The sequence below is a fragment of the Acomys minous genome, assembly GCF_964271855.1.
Source record: "Acomys minous genome assembly, chromosome: 9".
Classification (NCBI taxonomy): Eukaryota; Metazoa; Chordata; class Mammalia; order Rodentia; family Muridae; genus Acomys; species Acomys minous.
In genome coordinates, this window is record NC_140490.1 from 61290093 (window position 1) to 61310246 (window position 20154).

Sequence of the window (20154 nt, forward strand, 5' to 3'; positions counted from 1 at the left end):
GGGTCAGGGGTTAAATGTTAAAGCCACCGCGCTTGGGCACAGCTCCATAAAGTATCAAGAATGACTGCTAATTAAATACAGGGTATATTTCACCAAAGGGAAATAAATCTGACAGCTAACAACCAATACTGGATTACCACCTTATAGAGGTTAGGGATCATGCTAGTAATTGTAGGTGGTTCTCGGTGTTTAACCCAGTACTAATCGAGAGGATGATTGCTTACAGTTACAGATTACCACGCTGCACAAAGTTAGGTCTTGTGAGCCAGAAATAAGTATTACCAAAAGGCTTATATGTCCCCGTCCCCTGGCTCACTTTTTGTTACAGAGCAAATCTCAGAAACAAATGTAGTCAAAGGATATATCCTCTCCCCCATTTTTTTTTCCCTTGAGCTAAACACTCGGTGATTAATAATTGCCAACTGGAGCCTTAGCCAAGTTTGATTTTAAATGAATTAGACTTCCAAACCAGTACAGCAACTTGATGTAACAGAAAAATAGCTTTTAAAAGATCTAAGCATCTCTTTCCTAGTCACACACTTGTCATTATATGTAGGAACTACAGCATTTATGTAGGCTCAGCATTCCTAGAGGGATATGTAATTTGGACGCTACTTTGGATGCCCCACCTCAGAGAAGAAGCTACGAGGAGATACACCTCATGAGCACTAAGTAAACAGAGTAATTGTAATATTTTAATAGCTGTGTTTACATGCAGATCTTGAGATTATTGCTGCATTAGGTGATTTATGGGGCTATATTAAATAAATCACACTTGGGATGCTGTTCCAAAGGATGAGTCACCAAATGCTGTCCTTACCCCCTTCCTCTTTCCTAGGGAGAGAAAGAAACAGAAGGAATCCCTTACTCCCTGTCCCAGCTTTAATGCAGAAATCGTCCTATGTAAATGAGCATCTCAGCGGTTTTTTATATTCTATTTCCTTAAAGAAAACCTGTCAAGCCCTGAACTTCATAGAGATAAATTTATGTTTGTGTGTTGGGGATGGGGGTGGGGAGCCAAAATCATCCCTACTTCTTCAACCAGCTTCTTCAGGCTGCACTGATTGCGGCATAGTATTCATCTGAGGTATTCGCTAAATCAATTAAGTTGTTAGGAATAATTTCAATAATGCTAGTGTTTGAGAGAACTACATGGCAAATAGGGTTCCCCTTAATTAAACTTTTAAATTCAGAGCCTTATCTAAGTCTGGAGCCAACTACTCTGTTTTAAGCCTGTCTATCTGCATTCAGTTAGCTGTAAAAGGGATTTTTTTTTTAAATATGTCTGGCTCTAAGTAATTAGTTTGCAAATTTGTAACATGAGATGTTGGAGGAGCCTTGTTGGAAAGGAGAGCAGAGCCTCCTCCCTTTTCATTTTATTGCCTTTTCCTGAGTCTAGAGGCTTCTCACAAGGAGTAAACATTCCTGTTAAGTTCATTGGTGGGAGGTTTGCACACAATGCCTCCAGATTGGCACCTGCCCGTAACCCTTACTCACTTTTTGCATTGTGTTTATCAATCCCTTCAGAGAACTTGTACGGCAACTGAACCTGGGGTTCTCCTGTCTCCTGTCTTGCTCTCTGTGAGGAGTGAGCCCAAAGTAGCAGGCCCTGTGTAGAGTCAGGGGAAAATGCAAAGCCCCAGTGTGCTGCATTCTGGGCCCCTCCCCATCACTGGGGAGGGAACTCCAGGGCCTGGAAGGTTTCAAGGCCTGAAAGAACTGAGATTTCAGCCTAGCTTTAACACTTTGGATCCTCTTCAGTATTCCACTGAGCTGGTGTCAGTATCTCCTGTCAAAAGTTGAGGTCCTTCCCTTAATCTGTGCTGCTTGGCTCCTACTGAGAATTTCCTTGTATCCTATCTTTTTTTCCCAGACAAGTGTTAATCTTGCTACATTCCTGTCTTTAGAAAAGCCAGATTTGTTTTCAGGGATTGCCCACACTGGTTTTCACTTTGAGTAATACTATTAAACAAATAACAGATTAAGAAGCTAAAGCATCACACTGTACTGGAATCTGAATCTTGAATAAAGTGCAGTATTTGGAGCTCTCAGTTCTGCGTTGGAGAGATAGGTGTACCACCCTTGCATTATGAAAGGCCTTTCTCTTTCACTACGTTGGACATACAAATAGAGTAAGCTTTTGATGCTCTTCTGTTTTCCAGGTTTATCTTAATCTGAACATGTGGTGAACCTACATAAACTAAATGTCTTTTCCCTAAAGTACACTATTTCTACACATTTTAATGTTATTAAGTTTTATTTGTAAAAGACTTAAAATACCACAGTAGAACATTCTGAAAGTTAAACCTGTTGTGAACATAATTGCAAGAGTTAGAGGAAATTGAACAAATAAAATATGAAGACCTCCACTTCCTCTATAGGAATTTTTAGCCTTTTCTCAAACTTTCTCTATTGTAAACTTAAGACAAAGCCTTATCAGCAAGTAGCATAGAGTTGCAGCTGGATTCCATTAAATCCCTCTGTCAAGCTATTCTTCTTCATTACCTTCCTCCTGACAGCGCTTGCTCTGCACAGAAAATGTAACTTTGTGATAGAGATTTATGGAATTCAGGTGTCCTCAGTTCTGAAGGAGAGCCTGGCTTAGAAGAATGAGGGATTTGCAAGAGACCATAGAATTTTGTAAAAGAAAATGGGAATTCTAAAGATGTCAGTGAAGAAACAAAAATCAATGTCACCAGTTCATCAAACACTTTCCCCCAGCCTCTCTGTCAGACACAACTTTTAAAATGAGACTGTTTTTCTGCAAACTGAAATAACTAGTAGATTGCATTTCTGCTTAGGACCTGAGCTGTTGTATATAAACATACACAGCAGCACTTCCCAAGTGTTCTGCAGATTCTGTGAAATCTGACATGTCTTGACCTAGGAACATAATAGAAAATCTATGCAGATACCTGACGAGGAATGCAGATCAGAACTCGGAGGAGCAGTGTGGAGTCCTTTCAGTTTAGTAACACAGTTGTTAAGTTGATGCAACATTCAGGGACCTCAGGCAAGCACTTCTTAAGCCTCTACTATTCTGTCAAATTAGCATTCAGGCTTAAACATTGTTTTCAACAACATAAAAAAAAAACCACTGGGGAAAGAGATTTGAATCTGTTCAGCCTGATAAGACATTGAAATTGTTTTTAAATATATATAAAAAATGAAGCAAATGAAAAACTCTGGCCCTTTTGAACATTAAATTGATAGTGTCATCTTCCTGAGTATAATACATTTTTACCATATTGCCAATTGCTGCTTTAAAGCATTGTCACAATCAAAAATATGTATTAAAAATTTACTCATGAGGCTTCATTATCAACTATTCAAGTATTTCTGTCCCCAAACTATACTTATTATTTAAGTAAATATTTTTTAAATCTAAAAAATTATAAAATAGGCTACCTAGACTAAATGGATACAAATCTAACTTAGTAATTCAAATGTGACTACTAGTAGGCTTTATACCCTCACAGTATCATATCTTCTGATTTGGCGTAGTATTTGTTGTTGCTGCTGCTGTATATTTGTCTGTCTGTCTGTCTGTCTGTCTGTCTGTCTGTCTGTCTCTCTGTCTCTCTGTATGTTAAGACAGGATTTTATACTGTAACTCAGGCTGTCTTGGAACTCATTATATATAACCAGCTTGGCCTAGAATTTATGGAAATCTTCTTGCCTCAGCCTTCTAAGTGCTGGGATTAAGGCATGAGCTACCATATTTGCATGACATATCCCCTTATTTCAACTTTGTTTCACATTATCTTCCATAAAAGCAAAGCAAGATTTTACATAACCACTCCCTACAAGTTAGGATATTGCTTCTACTGCTCTTAGAATGGAAAAATGTAGATCTTTGTCTTGGATTTGTCCCTACCTCAGCCATAGCCATCTCTGCCCCATCCCAGTCCATCTGTTCCTATGTATTCTTCCTCTGGCTGACTCCTCATGTTCTCCAGCCAGTGTAGACCCATGTCCTCACAAAGACTCTCCACCTAGCACTGCTTTGCTGGTTGTTAACTCCAGTGAACACTCAAACCTGGTCTGGTATCCCCTCCCCTTCCCTTTCTCCCTCAGTCTTCCTGTTAAGTCGAAGATACTTCATACCTTTGGCACTCAGGAAGTACATAGAGGCAGGCAGATCTCTGTGAGTTCCAGACCATCCTGGTCTATATGGTCTATAAGGAGAGTTCCAGGTCAGACAGAGTAACATGATATGACTCTGTCTCAAAAATAAATAAATGAGGAGATAGATGGATGATAGATAGACAGTGATAGATAATACATGCTTTTATCTCAAGAATTTTAGGAGCTATCACCTCTTTAAAGGTGTGTGTTGCCTCATGCACTCCTATCAGACCTTTGTAGGAGGTCTTTTTCATGTGAATGAAACTAGAGAGATTCAAAGAAGTTGCCAGAAAAATAGAGGCAACAAATGTCAGGTTCTGTATTTGAACACAGTACTTCTGACTAAAAGCCCTGATATCTTAAACAGGATAAAAATGTTTCTCTGGCTTACTGCAGGACACCTGAGCTCAGGCAGCTATTATGTGGACCCTCAAGATATTACTACAGCATTGAACCCTCTTTGGAGGTGGTGGTGGTCACTGTCTTACTTTCTCCACTTGGTACATAGAGGACTGGTAAAAACTACTTGCAAGAAGATAACAAAAATTCAACACAGGATGCAGCGATGTTTGTGATAGAGATAGATGACAGAGTTAAAGTCCCCAAAATGCTAAGTATGAACTTTACAGCTGCACAGCAGAATCATAGCAAGATTTCAATACCTAAGATCTTTTTCTCAGTTTTTCTTTTCCTTTTTTCCCCCTAGCCATAAGGAGAAAAGCCCATCCCATTAATAGAAAGCTAATGTCTAAATCAATTTTTTAAGTGATATATTATAATGTGGTTTACTTTTTTTTTTTCATTTTAGTTTTTTTCAAGACAGGGTTTCTCTGTGTATTCTTGGCTGTCCTGTATTCAATTTGTAGACCTGTATGTCTTCAAACTCATAGAGATCCACCTGCCTTGCATCTCTGAGTGTTGGGATTATAGGCATATGCCACTGTGGTCAGCTCTATAATGTGGTTTCTCACATCTGTCAAAATGTAAAAGGATATTCATGAAACAGCCCCCTTTCAGAGATTTAAATGGAAATGAAAGTTTGGGGTAATATGCAGGTTGTGTAGTGCCAAATGAAGTAGAATAGGAATTACACTGTGGACTCCTGGTTGCAGAAGGAGGAGGCGCTAATCAGGAGAGATTCCCAAGGACCTGCCTTGTTAATTTTAGAAGTGTCAACCATAGGAATGCAACATCTGGTTTGTAAAAAAAAAAAAAAAAGTAGCTACTTAGGATTATTACATGTGATATAACTCAGTTAATTGTTTCACAATCAGTTTGCTTTAAGAATATTGTTCGGTGTTCAGATTGGAAGTGTGCTGTTGCTTAAACCAAATCTTACAAAAACACAGTAAATAAAGGGTTTTGTTGTGTTTTGTTCCTTAATAAAAGAGGGAGTTGCTGCCTCTCACATAGATGTCATTCACTTAAAAAAAAAAAAAAAAAAAAGATGGATCCCAACTGGAGCCAGTGGACAGAAGATGTGTCATGGTGCCTGGGACATTCAGTAACCCCCAGCACCCTGGGAGCTCAGAGCAGTTGCTCTGAAGCACAGCATGGTAGGTCTGTTTCTGCTCTGCCAGATGGAAATTAGTACCTTAGAATAGCACAGCCTTTATACTGGGAGCATTTTTAATGGGATCTCTATTACATTTCAATGTTTTATACCTTCAGTAGTCCCTTAATGAGACCTTGCACAATACCTTGAATTTCTGTGCTGATTGATGGAAGCACTACAAGGTAGTTTAATTTAAAACTATGTCAAATATTTTGACCCTCAGTTCTCTAACATTCCTGATTTCCATTTTAACTATATGCACGCACGCACATGCACGTGCGTATGCACACACTTTGAGAACGCGCTGTGTTCTGCTGCCTGGCCTGCAAATCACTATGTAGACCTTAGCCTAGACCTTGCTCTGTAGACCCAGTTAGCCTGCCTGAGTGATGGGAGCAAAGGGATGTACTACTAAGCCTGTACTTCTACAGTCACTATACTTCAAAATAGTAATGCTTGCTAAGTATATAAACAAAGATAATTAAATACAAAGTATTTATTTACTTATTATCGATTTTATCCAAGATCTAAGCTCCTCTATGTTGATTCAGTTGTTGTTGGTATGCATACATCTTCCTTTAAGAATAGATAAGGATACTGGCGTTGTTCTCCGGATTCAGTAGAATATATGCATTGTGACTTTCAGAGCAACACATTTCTTGTTTAGGGACTGACTAGAAATAGAGACAAGTTCACCCATAGCTGCAAGTTTTACTTTGTTTACTTAAGGACCAACTAATTTCTGCATCCATAAATTATCTTACCCTCAAATTGTGAAATTTCTTCAACTCAATACCCTTTCATCTGATGAACATTATTCTTTAAACAACCTTGGTTATAGCTTTAAACTTTGCTAGAGAAGTAGGCCATCCAAATTATGTGGGGGCAGGGGGAAGGGGAAGGTAGTTTTGTTTTCTGCACAAAGATTTTTTTCATGAGTCTAGACATTTCTTTCTTGAGTAATTTACCATTTAATTACATTGTGTTATGTTCTCTCAGGAAGGGGAGGTGAAAGGAAGGGAAGGGGGAAAAAAAACTAAACAAAAAGAAGAAGAAAGTTTTTTTTTTTAAGGTGCAGGACATTCAGGATTTAGATTTCACCTTATAAAGTTTTATTACAGTGTCCTCCTCCCCGCTCTGGGCCCTGAAATACTGACTCACTCCTGCCGGTCTCCAAGGACAGATGCTGTTCTCATGTTTTATCCTGACACCTCAGAGATGAGCTTTCCATATGAAGGAAGGGAGGACATTTCGAACGTTCAGTGTTATTCTGGGGCCTCTCCTCTTCTAGGAGTCTCTTATGCATGGAGGTTTGGTAGTGAAGCCCAGTGAGTGGTGACATTTGATCAGTTCCCCTGCTGATTAATGTGCCTCGGGTCCATGCCACTTTTTGCCCCCTTCCAGTGTGTTAGCTATAAAAGAAAAAAAAAAAGTGGCTTTCATAGGCTGTGCTGTCCGGTGGGCTGGGCACAGGGCCAGCGGCGCCAGCAATTTTCCGTCCTTTGTATGAGTGATCAGAGGCCAACCCAAAGCAACTGACAGTGGTTGCACTCAGCGCTGCTAATGATCTTCAGTAGCAGAGGACTTCCTTCCTCCTGTGGCCTCAGTGTTCTGCTAGGGAAATGTGTGATTTGGAAAGCTGCCACAGAGACAGTCTGATAAAGTTCATTGTATGCTTCACACCTCCTGGTCTATAGCAGGCCAGGCTCTGCTCAAAGGGAGAGAATGAAAAGTTCACTTTTAAGTTAAAGGCTTTCTGTAAATCCATGGTAAGTCATCATTCCCCCCAACCCCCGCACCCCCTCCGGGGCCCCCTCCCCCCACTAAGCGTTGTTTACATTCAAGCAACTATCAGAAACCAAATGGTTTTTAAGCCTAAGTAGTGTTTGGCTCTTTCTACCTTCACCTTTTCCTTTATGCTTTTTCATCCTGAATATCCAGTTAGTCCCCAGCAGCTGATGTTACTGTGCAGCAATGCCCATTCAGAAGCCATTCCACCGCTGGCTGCTGAGTGTTTGCTTCTCCTTAAGGCAGGAAAAGTCAAGATGAAACTCAGTGGAACCATTCACCCTCTTTTAGTTTTGGCCCAAATAGATAAGTACTAGTCACTATTTATTACATTTTCCATCTTCCTTGTTACTGTTGATTTGTTGTGGGAAGGATCAGCTGGGACCATGAAGAAACTACGCCTTAGAATTATTTTTAAAAAATCATTGAAGAGATAGAAATGCCGCAAGTAAAAGTTGCTGCAACTGTCCCCAACACCTTATGCTCAGACCACGCAGATCCTAGTGTATACAAGGACCAGTCTGCCACAGATGGGCCATGTGGATTGGCACTGTGCTGACTTGGGCTTCCTATTTTTATACTGATGGATCCTCAGCAGGCTAGAGTGAAACACTGACTTTTACTACCCTGAGTGGCATGACATTCTATAAAGGTGGTTTTTAGCTTACTAGGTGGTGTTTGCCCTAACAGCTGCCTCTGGGTCTTTCCCATCTCCCATAATACTTTAGCTGGGTACTTTACGATCAGACCAAGTGCCCTGACATTAAAACTAGCCTCTGTTTGGCATTTCAAAGCTCATACAGCTACCTCTACTAGGAGGAATTCTTATTTTGATTCCTCATTTTGCTGCAGAAATTGAGAAATGGCCCATTGCTAAGCACTAACTGAAGAGTCCCAAGGCCAAGGCTTTCATGATGGTATCACCCAGTCAAGGGGCTGAGTCAAAGGACTCAGCCACTGGTTTATTCTTTGATCCCAAGAGCATAATATGAAAAAAACCATTCTTTCTGGAGAATCAAACTGAAGTTCCAGAGGCCACTGTGGCCGGTGGTGTGGCTTGGAGGGAAGAAAGCCATCGACTTCTTCTAACCCTATAATGATGATATTGTCCTCTGAGCCCGTCAGGACACAGTTTGCAAGTGGCCGCAACACAGCAACTGCTAGGATACTGTGGAAACATTCAACCTGCTCCGTGTTGGCAAAATAAAGCCAACAGGATTGTGTTTGTGTTTTGTAGAGATTCTTTTGGGGAACAAATTAATATGTATAATATTGCCCTGTCATTTTCTAGGTTTGAGAGAAGGAATGGCATGTTTGTGTAAAGCGCCCCATATGAGAACAGTATCAAGTAAACGATAGCAGCTCTACATTCTTTATCTCTGAAATTCCCTGGTACTTAGTTCTATATCAGTGTCAGACAATATTATTATCTTGCTAATAATTGTCAGGTACAGATTTCTGAAAAGATGCCAAATAAATTTTATAATACTCTGTGTCCTAGGCAAAAATGGCTATATCAAAGATTTTCTGTTAGCTATTTGTTGTTCTTACTTAGTTTAACTGGAGAAGATTTTTTTAATTTTCTTGAGTTGAAAAATACCGGTTTCTTGGGTTTTTTCCTACCCATTTGATGTTCCTCAGTTCTAATTATATAATGATTCACTGTGGTATGCCAGGCACTGCAATTGATTATCATTAGTGTGATTAAATATGTAGATACACATACCTATGTGGACACATTCCCACATGTTTAGAGTGGTGGTTTTCAATGTGGTGCAGTGTGTGCGGATTTTTTTAATGGGAAGAGCCACTTTACCTAAAGGGTAGAGGCTACTAAAACATCTAAACTGCATAAGGTGAAGACTAGGGGTATAGCTCAGTGTTCAGATATTTGCCTAGAATGTGAGAAGCCCTGGTTTAAATCCCTAGCACAAGAAACACACACACATACACACACGCGCACACACACACACACACACACACACACACACACACAGAGTCTAACAGCTTAGAGTGATTTAGTGTAAAATTACAACAGATTCAAGGCTGAAAACCTCTAATCTACAACAAATGCACTAACTGGACCTTTTCCAGATGATGTGTATTATGTATTTACACCATTTCAAATGGTGGCCATTGACCACGTGAAGAATTTGAACACTCCAGATATATATATATATATATATATATATATATATATATATATATACTAAATAATTGGCTTTTTAATTCTATTTTAATTAGCATAGTTTTAAATTTAAAGCTAGATTGAGATTTTTAAAAATGCTTAATGGCTATCATATTGGACAGTGCTGGTTTAAGGGAAAACATTAATTGATTTATCAATAACCACAGTTCCCAGGAAGAGAATTCTTAGAACCAAAGGCTGAGGGAGAATATACACTAGAATACACTCAGGAGTTCCTCCTGCACAGAAAGAAGAGGCCGAGACACCGAGACGGACCACGAGCCTCAGGAAGGGCTGGGAAAAGCTTCTCTAAAACAATATAAAGCTGATGCTTCTTTTTTCAATTTTTATATATTAAGATTATAATATAATTACATACTTTCCCCTGGGGAGTCTTGAACCAAATACCGAAGTATTAAGCATCCTTTGTGCCTCGATCTAAAGTGTCTTAGACTATGATGTGAAATGATTTCTCACTTTTCCAGAAAGGATATTCATTCATTAACTAATAAAATCAGGTGGCACTTAGGAAATGGTTCAGTCAGTAAAGTGCTTGTCATGCAAGAATTAATGACTTTTGATTCACAAAAGTGTTATTTCTAAAAAAAAGCAACTACATATTTAGTAAGCACTTACTATGTATTATGATGTTAAAGGAAGTTTTTTATATCATGGCATATACACGGCATAAAATCATGACTGAGAGGTGAAAGAGGGGAAATGTCTAGTATTCCACTCAGTTCAGAGGATAGAGTAAAATCATTACTGAGAATAAGTAGCTCAGATGTATCGAATATTTAAAAGCATACCAGACGTTTAACATGCTCTGTTCCTAATCACCCCATCCTTACTCTTAACCTCATCTGTCCTCGGAAGAGAGGTCCTAGGTGTGGGCAATTTAAATAGTTTACAAATGGCTGTTTAGGCAGTTCATATTGGATCAGGAATCTATTCCTAATTCAGTACCCACACTTTCAATTCAAATACTTTGCTGTCCTGAGAGCCTCACAGGAGAGACAAACAGAAGGATATAAAGGCATATGACATGTGGGAGTATGGTGCTACTTTTTTGAAACACAGTCGGAATTATGGAATGACAGCATTTTTTAATATTTATTAATATTAAAAAATGCCAGAAGAGGGTTCCAGATTACATTACAGATGGTTGTGAGCCACCATGTCATTGCTGAGAATTGAACTCAGGACCTCTGTAAGAGCAGATAGTGCTCTTAACCACTGAGCCATCTCTCCAGCCCCTGACAGCATGTTTCAAAGGTGTGGATATATGCAACCATGTGAATAGTTGATTGCTGCAGGTTGAAGATCAGGCCAGAGATGGAAGTGAGACGGGACTATATATGAATCCATTAGCCATGCCCACAGCCCCAGCACTTCAGTCCAACAGCATAGAGATGTATTAGATTAGCAGAGTATGTAATACAAATTGCCCTTGGAAAGCAGTGGCTTCCCTAGATAGCGAGTTAGGAGGGAAAAATCACTACATAGCAGAGTTCAGGGGTCCTGAGCTAAAGACGTGGCAATCAATGGAAGCAGATGGGAGTGGTGAGTCAAAGGAAGCTGTTGGACGTAGGGAAGAAAGGAAAATCACATAGTCAAATGGTAACTTCAAACGTGAGACATGGCAGAAGTGGTCCTCTCAGGAAGACAGACAGACAGTAGAACAGCATGCATTTGAAGGACTGTTGGCGCTTAGAACACTCAAGTGAATATGTTTTGATTTGGCTACTACAGATATCATTCTGGAGCTCGACAGATGGCTCAGTGGTTAAGAGCACATGCTGCCCTTGTAGAGGACCTAAGTTCGATTCCCAGCCCGTATATAGCAGCTCACAACTATGTCTAATTCTGGCTCCAAGAGATCTAATACCTTCTTCTAGCCTCCAACTACCTTTGTACTCACATGCATATCTCACACACACACACACACACACACACACACACACACACACATTTTAAGAAATGCCATTTTGGTATGGGAAGGGGGCAAGAATATTAGATTTTTTTGGTTTTGGTTTTGTTGGATTTTTTTTTTATGAGTCAAGCAACTTTCAAAGAAATTTTTGGGTTCTTATTTGAAAATATACACTTACTAATAGGTTTTGACAGATTTCAAGAATCTGATAGGACTACTTGAAGTCTCTCCATTGACTGCATGTGTCTGGGTTAAACATTCTTGAGGCAAACTGAGAGTGGTGGTGGCTGTATGCCCAGGGCTTAGGAGGCTGAGGCAGGAGGATCACCAGCTCTAGGCCAGCCTGACCTACTCTACCTCAAATGAACAAACAAAAAAATCTACAGGCACAAATATTTAAAGACATTAATTCATGAATTTACTAGAAAACAGTGTGTGAAAGGAAAGAGCAACAGGGTCACAAGTTCAGAGAGCTGAAATGATAGATGCCAGGAAGAAGAGATGGTGACTCCTCGGTTGGGCCAGCGTTAGAGAGCAGGCTCTCAGCCAGCAAGGCTGTGATCAGCGGTGCTGGCAGGAAGAGGACTTCCGAAGCGCTGTCGATCTGATGGTAGACTCCTGTTCATATGGACTCCCAGTTCACCCAGAGCTATGTGAAAAGATGCAAGGTTTTAAAACTGGTAGAATTGTTAATGACAAACAAGAGATAATTAGAAATATTATCAGTTTGCTGTTAAAATATATAGTGTCTGTTTCTTTATAGTAATCTCTGACCCAAGGAAAAGATCCACAGTAGTGGTTACCTGCCATACTGCATGAAATTCTAGAGTTAGGTGGTATTTACAACTTTTGCAAGTAGGTAGGTTTTGTTTGTAAATAAGCTTCACAAGGTATTTTACACATTTCTGTATCTATCCTAAATCTTTTTAATGAATTTTAAATTTAAAAGGCACAAGAGGTTATTGAAATTGAGAAGATATTGAAAAACTGGAAATCCTGAAGTACAAATGGCACATTGTAGAATTTTCACCAGGACATAACTACACTGAATTATGTTCACCAATATTTTACAATTTTAAAAAGAAAAACTTATGTCTTCTCCCAGATTTCTCTTTCTAGAGGAAATATTTTAGCATAAGATAAATGTAATACTTTTTATATTTAAGATAATTTTACAAGCCAGGCAGTGGTCATGCAAGCCTTTAATCCCAGTACTCAAGAGGCAGAGGCAGGCAGATCTTTGTGAGTTTGAGGCCAGCCTGGTCTACAGAGTGAGTTCCAGGACAGCCAGAGCTGTTATACTGAGAAACCCATGTCTCAATAAAGAAGATGAGAGAAGGAAGAAGGAGAGAAAGAGAAAGATCTTATAGTATAGACTATTTTAAAAATAGTAATATTTAAGAGGTTAAAATATTTAAAATTCCTCTTACTAAAGTCAAAATAGATATGGTGATCTGACTTCATGTAAGAAAAAACAAGTCTCTGAGAATGTAAATACATTCAAAGTAAACAAGGTGTGTAACACATCCCTGTAATGTTAGCACTTGGGAGACTGAAACAAAAGCATTGCAAATTTGAGATCAGCCAGGGCTACAGTTGGTGTGAACTAAAAGTCAATATAGACGATATATGTTACCTTGCTAAAAAATTTAAAAATAAATAAATTCAAAGATGCTTCTATTTTTAGTTTGTATATTCATCATGGCACTTTAACAGATAATCTTACTTCTTTTCTCTATTTTGCCTGTTGGAACTTTAAATACTAAGCTTTTTATTTTTTTTAATGTAATCTTGCTCATCTAGAATTATCTTAATATTTTTCTCAAGTTAACCTAATGAAACAAAATAAATTATCAAATAAAGCGTGATATGTTTCCACAATTCCTTTTTTCTTAAATTTGTCAAGTTAGTACTTATTTGGGGGTATTTTTAAATGTATTCTCCCATCATTTTTATCTTAAGAAACTTATTTCCTGTGAAAATCATCAGGGCACTGTCAAGACTACCAAGAATATGTGACCTAACCTTTATCCCAGCCTGCTTAGAATGAGTTTCTTAGTGTCTTTGAGCTTTGCCAAGCAATCACATATTTTAGAATGTATCCAGAAAGGGTTGTGTTAAATGATTATATAATATTGATATTTCGAATGGAAAAGTGTAAATTAGGTCAAAAGCTGGTCTTTTCTGAATTCATCCTGCTCCATGGAGAGTGGCACCATTTTATTACACAGTGCTCACTTGGTGAACAAGCAGTCAGTTGTCATGGCAGTCTGCTTCCTGGTAGTTTACACCCCAGAAGCTGAAATCTGAGAACAGCCCTTGAAGGAAAACAAAGAGCTTTACAGTATTTTTTTTTTCTTTTCAGGAAAACACACAGAAGCTAATTTTAGCTTCTTGATCAAATTGACCCAGCCTTTAACCCTGGCAAACATTACCACAACACACTTCCAATAGACAATAGTTTGCATACCAGCATCACACTGGAAACAGATGTGCAAACAGAATGGCCTCTTTTTCCCCTCTAAGGCTGAGCTTGCCACTGCAGTGAAATCTGAAAAGCTGTCCTCCCTAATTGGGGAGCAGACTGGGCTTCTTTCAAATTTCAGACTACAGGCTTTCAAGATTTCTTAAGGAAAAAAAAATTATTATGTCATAGTTATGTTTTGACAGAGTTTTGAAGTACATTTACTAGAGAAACATCTCTATCCTCAGCATGAGTTTTAAAAGGAAAGAAAGAAGAAAATTGTTCGCAGCCGAGCTGTCTGTAAGTGATGGTTACACAGTTTTTACATCAAGGCATTTGGAATGTGGACAATCACTTCTTTTACTTTCTCACTGAGTCTCCTATAGTTTGTATATACCAAGATCTCATTACCAACGGAACGCCAGTCTCCTCCGCACTCCTGTCCATCTTGGCCTGCTAGGGCTTCTTGCCTGAAGCCAGCAGCAGCAGCCCCGGCGGCAGCTCTGCCAGAGCCCTGGGCTACCTAGTGCTAAAACTGGCCTCTCAGCTCTAAAGGAGCCAGGGTGGGGAGGTGGGGGATTCACAGTTTAGGATTGTTTAGCTCAGGCTCTTATTGAGCCTCTGGGAAGACCTGCTGTCTTCTGACATGCTAGGGAGTCTTTTCAGTTTTGCCAGGGGACAAGAAACAAATGTTCCTCTGTTCCTCCAGCAATGAAAAGGAATGATGCCATATCGTTTGCTGCAAAAAATCATTTTCCCCAAGATAGCCTTGCTCTCTGAGATAGCAGTAATTGGGTATAATATATGTATTCAACAAATCTAAGTCATACTAGGTAGATTCTTATAAACACTTTCCGTAAATTTTTGTTGTTGTTGTTGTTTTGCTTTGAATTCCTATATGAAGCAACTTTTCTGTGCTGCACAAGTTAAGGGCAGATGCCCCATTTAAACCCAAGTGTACAGAGCCACTAAGGAACTTTGCATTGCCCTCCGTCCTCATAGGGGTGTAGGCAGACAAATTTTAACTGATGGCTCATGTTGATGAAATAGTGATTTAGGAGGATACATGTTTCAGACTTTCAGAACATTGTGTAAACTTATTTATTAGAATTTTAGATATTAAGTGAATTTATTCTCCAGTGGGCACAAATGAGTTGCTCACCTATAAACATTCCTTTCTCTTCAAAATATCAAGAATATTACTTATCCCTGTAGATGAATTGTTTACCTTAAAATTTAAATAGATTTAGGAGTCATAATTGGAATTACAATACGGCAATATGAAATTTCATATATATGAAACTGTACAAAATAAATAAATCTTGGGATGCTGCAATTATCAATAATTACATATTGAATGCCTTAAACAAAAATACTCAAACTTTGTAAACTACATAAGCAGTCCTTGATGAGATTCACGTAAAAATTTTGCTTCTTATAGTTGCAAATTAATGTCTAATAGCTACCCTTGAACTTTTTGAAGGGAATTTAAACTATTTTCCTGGAATTTTTGTTTGACTGCCAAAGGGCAAAATTCTCACTGAGTTTTGGTTGTGAAATCCAATGCTTTTTGTGTGCATGTTTTTTATTACCAAAGCATTTCTTATCCATATTTTTCTTTTCCTAATAAAACTTTTGTCTTTCTTTCAGTAGCACATAGCAGATAACTCCCCTAAATATTTTCCCCATTTACAATTTCTGCTAAATATATTTCAACACTTTGGGTTTCTTTTCATTAATGCTGAATCAAAGATACACAGCCTATGTACTTAAATCATTAAGAAACATGTACTCATAAAACAATGGTGTTATGATCAAAAAGAGCTTCCATATTTGCTCCAGACAGAAGTTTTTATGTGATACATATATGTATTGTTTCATAGATTACCAATACAAATATTCAAGTTTATAGTATTTCTGCTTAGCATAAAGCATCCTAATCTGTATTTGCCCTCCTTTTTTCCCTGTAATGTTTTCATTATCACAGTGGAGTGATGACATTGTAATCACTACCACATTCACTTCTAGTCTGACTTCATGGGAAGCCTAGTCCCGAATATGGGCGTGAGGAAATGCCCTCTTTACAAGAAATCTCCTCTGCATTACCATCCTGATATGGCAGGTTACAACCTGAGACTTTTCACAAACACTGTTGAGTGCACTGAATAGATGGAGCTTGAGTTTGTGCACAGAATAGCTACAGTAGTTGCACTGTAGAATATTGGGCCTTTCCTGTACTAAGGCTGTTTCTTTTAATAGCTCTGTAAAATAGGTGATTTTAGCCCTAGATTGAAGCATAGAGGGACAAAGTGACTCACAAAAGGCCATGTAAGTAATACATCATTGATCTACTAGTTAAGCCTAGGTTCTCCATCTAACTCCAAGATGAAAAAACAAGAACAAAAACCATGCTACTTATTCGATGTTATGGGTGCATATGTATGTGTTTGCATATATATATATATATATATATATATATATATATATATATATATATATATATATGTACTTGTATTAGTGTTTTTACTACAAATAGCCAGCATTTTGTCTCTCATTTTTGAGAAAGAGAACAATCTTAGTTTGAGAAAAACTCAAGCAATCTGTCATTGATACTCTAATTTTTTAAACCTTTGTCTTGGTAAACATTTTAGTATACCTATGTAGAGTCTGTAGAAATGTTCTACAGAAAGATCCAGAAGACACTTTTGTGTGTGCAGGTATGAATACTTATTGCCATACTTACCCCACAGGTGGGCATGCATTCACATGCATTCAGATGGCACAGTTCTACTTTTCAGTCTGTCGATTTCTGACGTTCTGTGGTGGTAATGAGCTGTATTTTTAAGGCTAACACTGTATTTCTGAAAACTAGTGCATTCAGTCTTGCTTTTCTGTTTTCAGAGTCCTAGCATGGCAGTTTCTTTTGCAGCTTTCTTTTTAAAAACAAAGAAAAAAGCAGTCTGAATTCATCTGTCTAGTGTAATCTCCTGTACGAAGCAGGCTTTCTGTTTTTCCTGCCAACAATACTTGTCACATCTTCCTGAGCTGCAATCACCTGGACACTTTGGGAGAAGCAGGATGAACAAGCTCCCCACAGTCAGACACAAGGTGGCTCTACCCTGGTCACATTAGGAGCTGTTTGACCTCACAAGGACAGAAGCAGTTAACTCATTTGATCTGCTGCAGAGGAAACAGCATACTGAGTGAGCTCTTGTTTGTACTTCTATATGTTTTTATGGTTAATGTTTTCAGTGACCCATGTTATAAAGTAAACCATAACTACTTCTATAAGCATGTTACAGTAGTAAAGCAAACTGTATATTTCTAGGTATTTATATCATTTCACTCAAGCCCTCAGAGTAAAACTTGAGGGGAAAGAAAAAGGTTTCCTCCCAAACATTTCAGTTAGAAACTCAATTTCATACTCTTGGCAGTCTCATGTATAGGTTTTCTTACGTGATTGTTGAATAACATGTTATTACACGGGGGGAAGAATAGTTCTTTTGTTGGCTGTATTACATTTTGTGGTGAAATTGGAGAAAACAAATCATTAAGGAAGTCTATTTTGGTTCAAGACATTACACACTTATGACGAGTCTGTTTTTTAACCTTGCCAAGTTAAAAGAAAATGCAGACCCATTTGTATTAGGACAGGAAAGCATGTTCTAGATTGCAATCTGTCAGTAGCATCGTGTGTTGGGGGTGGGAAGCATATGAACGTGGGTAATGAATGGAGTGTACACACATGCCTGCCAGCTTACATGGAGCCATGCGACTTTTCTTAGTTGTGGTCACTACTAATTTACTAATTACTAATTTTCTACATACTGCTTTAGTAGAAGGAAAAAATGTTTTCTTCATGAAATGTTAAATTCTTTTAACCCGCACTTCGGACCTTGTTTCCCTCTGGCACCTTCCACAGTTTTCTAAACCTCTATTGCTCCCTCTCCTCTGAAATCATTCAAGAATGCCTCACAGTCCACAGACAAAAAGAAAAACTTCCACAACTTAAAAATAAAACAAGCAAGCAAACATCAACTTAAAACTGTTTGTATATTTATAGTTTCAAGCAAATACAAAGGAATGAAAAGAAATATTTAGAGTACAGACATCATTTAGGTGAACATAAGATTGGTTGAAATAAGTAGAGTAAGCTCTTTAACTCAATATAATTCTATAGCCTTTGGTTAACTACCAAAGGAATATTATAGAGTTATTCATAGTAAAATGATAAAAAGTGAAATACATACCAAAATGGTTTACAGTATATTCTGTATCATCAATAACAGCTTACCATAATACATCTCTTGATTATATCTGTATTTTAGAAGAGAATTCTGTCTCAAACCCTACCACTAGACAAAGAGATATTGGCAAGTGATGGTTAGTGGGAGAAAGAGAGTATTTTTGTTTTAGGATTATGGCTTCTCTTAGGTTGCCCATACTCTGGTAAATAGGCCCACACCTGCATCCATACCCATATAGGCAGCTCTATTTAGACATTCTGGACTTAAAAAAATAAATTTAAAGGACATTAAGTTGGAAGTGGGAGTGGAGGGAGTGTTGAGTTGGGGGTCCTAGAGGAGTTTGGGGAGAGAAGTTATTATGATTATAAAACATTGTATTTAGACATAACATTCTCAAAGAATGAAAAAAAATAAGAAACAAGTAGTATAATTGGATACAATATATCTATCTGTGTTGCTTTGTGGAGCCACTGTGGTATAGTGATCAGAATCCTGAGATTTGAAATGAGACAAAATTGGAATGTGTTCTTTGTTTGACATGATCTAAGATAATTAACTAAGCTCGCTGGACCTAGTTTCCGTATCTGAGTCATAAAACTATTGCCTAAGATGTTACAATGATGAAAGAAGACAGCTACTGCTGCTGGTATATGGCAGATCTCACTCAGAGGTTACCCAGGACTTCCATAAGAACAGGGAGGGAGCCTCTTCTGAAAACTGTGCAGATGGATGGATGGATGAATGGATCGATGAATGGGTGGGTGGGTGGATGGATAGATGGATGGATGGATGGATGGATGGATGGATGGATGGATGGATGATTACTGTTTCTCTCACTCCCCTTCCCTCCCAGTTACCAGATCAGGGCCAAGAACACAAGCCCCACTCCCAGTTGCTCAGCTCCCTTAGGTATATCATGAGGAAAACTCTTACCTCCCTTCTTTCCTGCCTCCTTCCCTTTAGTGGTGTAACCCAGAGTTGCCCACATCTTAGGTGTGTACCCTAACATAGACGCTCATCCCTAACTTCTGAGAGTCACATATTTCTTACTGGTAACCACAAGGACTGCTAGCAAGCATGGCTTGTCAAAGTAAGAAATATACTTGGTACCACAAAGGAAGATGTTTTTCACCCAGACTTCTTGTTTTACCTCGTTGCTCTGTGATGTTTCGTTACCCTGTGTTTTGTTGGGAAAGAAATTGGAAACATGAAAACAAAGCTGGAAACCAGACTAAGGTCTTCAACAGGCCAAGGCCATCAAGATGACTGGCATCAGCACAGCCAGCCATTGTAGGGCATGCCGCCCCTGCCCTACTACTGGGGTTTTTTTCTATCTAGAATTAAAAAGAAAAAGAAACAAGGAGAGTTGGAAGGCTCATTCTGTACGAATGGGAATTAGTTTACTTTAAGAATCTCACTTGAGCACTCGTACTGGTTCTTTTTAATAAAAGATGTTTGAAAGTATATGAATCATCACATAGAAAAGCAAATGCAAATCCAAATTCTTTTCTTTTTGTTTTTTCAACGATATGGATTAACCAATTCTCTCAATCTCTGTGTAGAAGGTTAACTCTTAGAGCCACATAGAGCCATTGTCCATGTCCATGTATTAGCTCACATGCAGTCAGAAAACAGGATCATGAACTACCTTCTGTTAGAAGTGGCAGAAAAAGTGAAAGCGCTGATGCTTTCTGCCACAGCTCTTCTTCTACACAAGTGAAGAAGATGCTTGATGTTTTGCTTTGTAAACGCATCACCTACTCTGTTTCATTTGTGCTTCACGCCCTGTTGAAACAAAAAAGAGACATATAGTGTCAGGTCTAAAGTAAGCTGCTGAGCTTCTACAGCAGA

The 20154-nt window shown here is 38.6% G+C and overlaps 1 protein-coding gene across 1 annotated transcript in view; it reads left to right on the forward strand.

The window, feature by feature from the left end:
- The window catches only part of GMDS (GDP-mannose 4,6-dehydratase), a 526050-nt gene that overhangs the window by 320766 nt on the left and 185130 nt on the right, over positions 1–20154 (forward strand). The gene's annotated exons all lie outside the window — the stretch shown is intronic.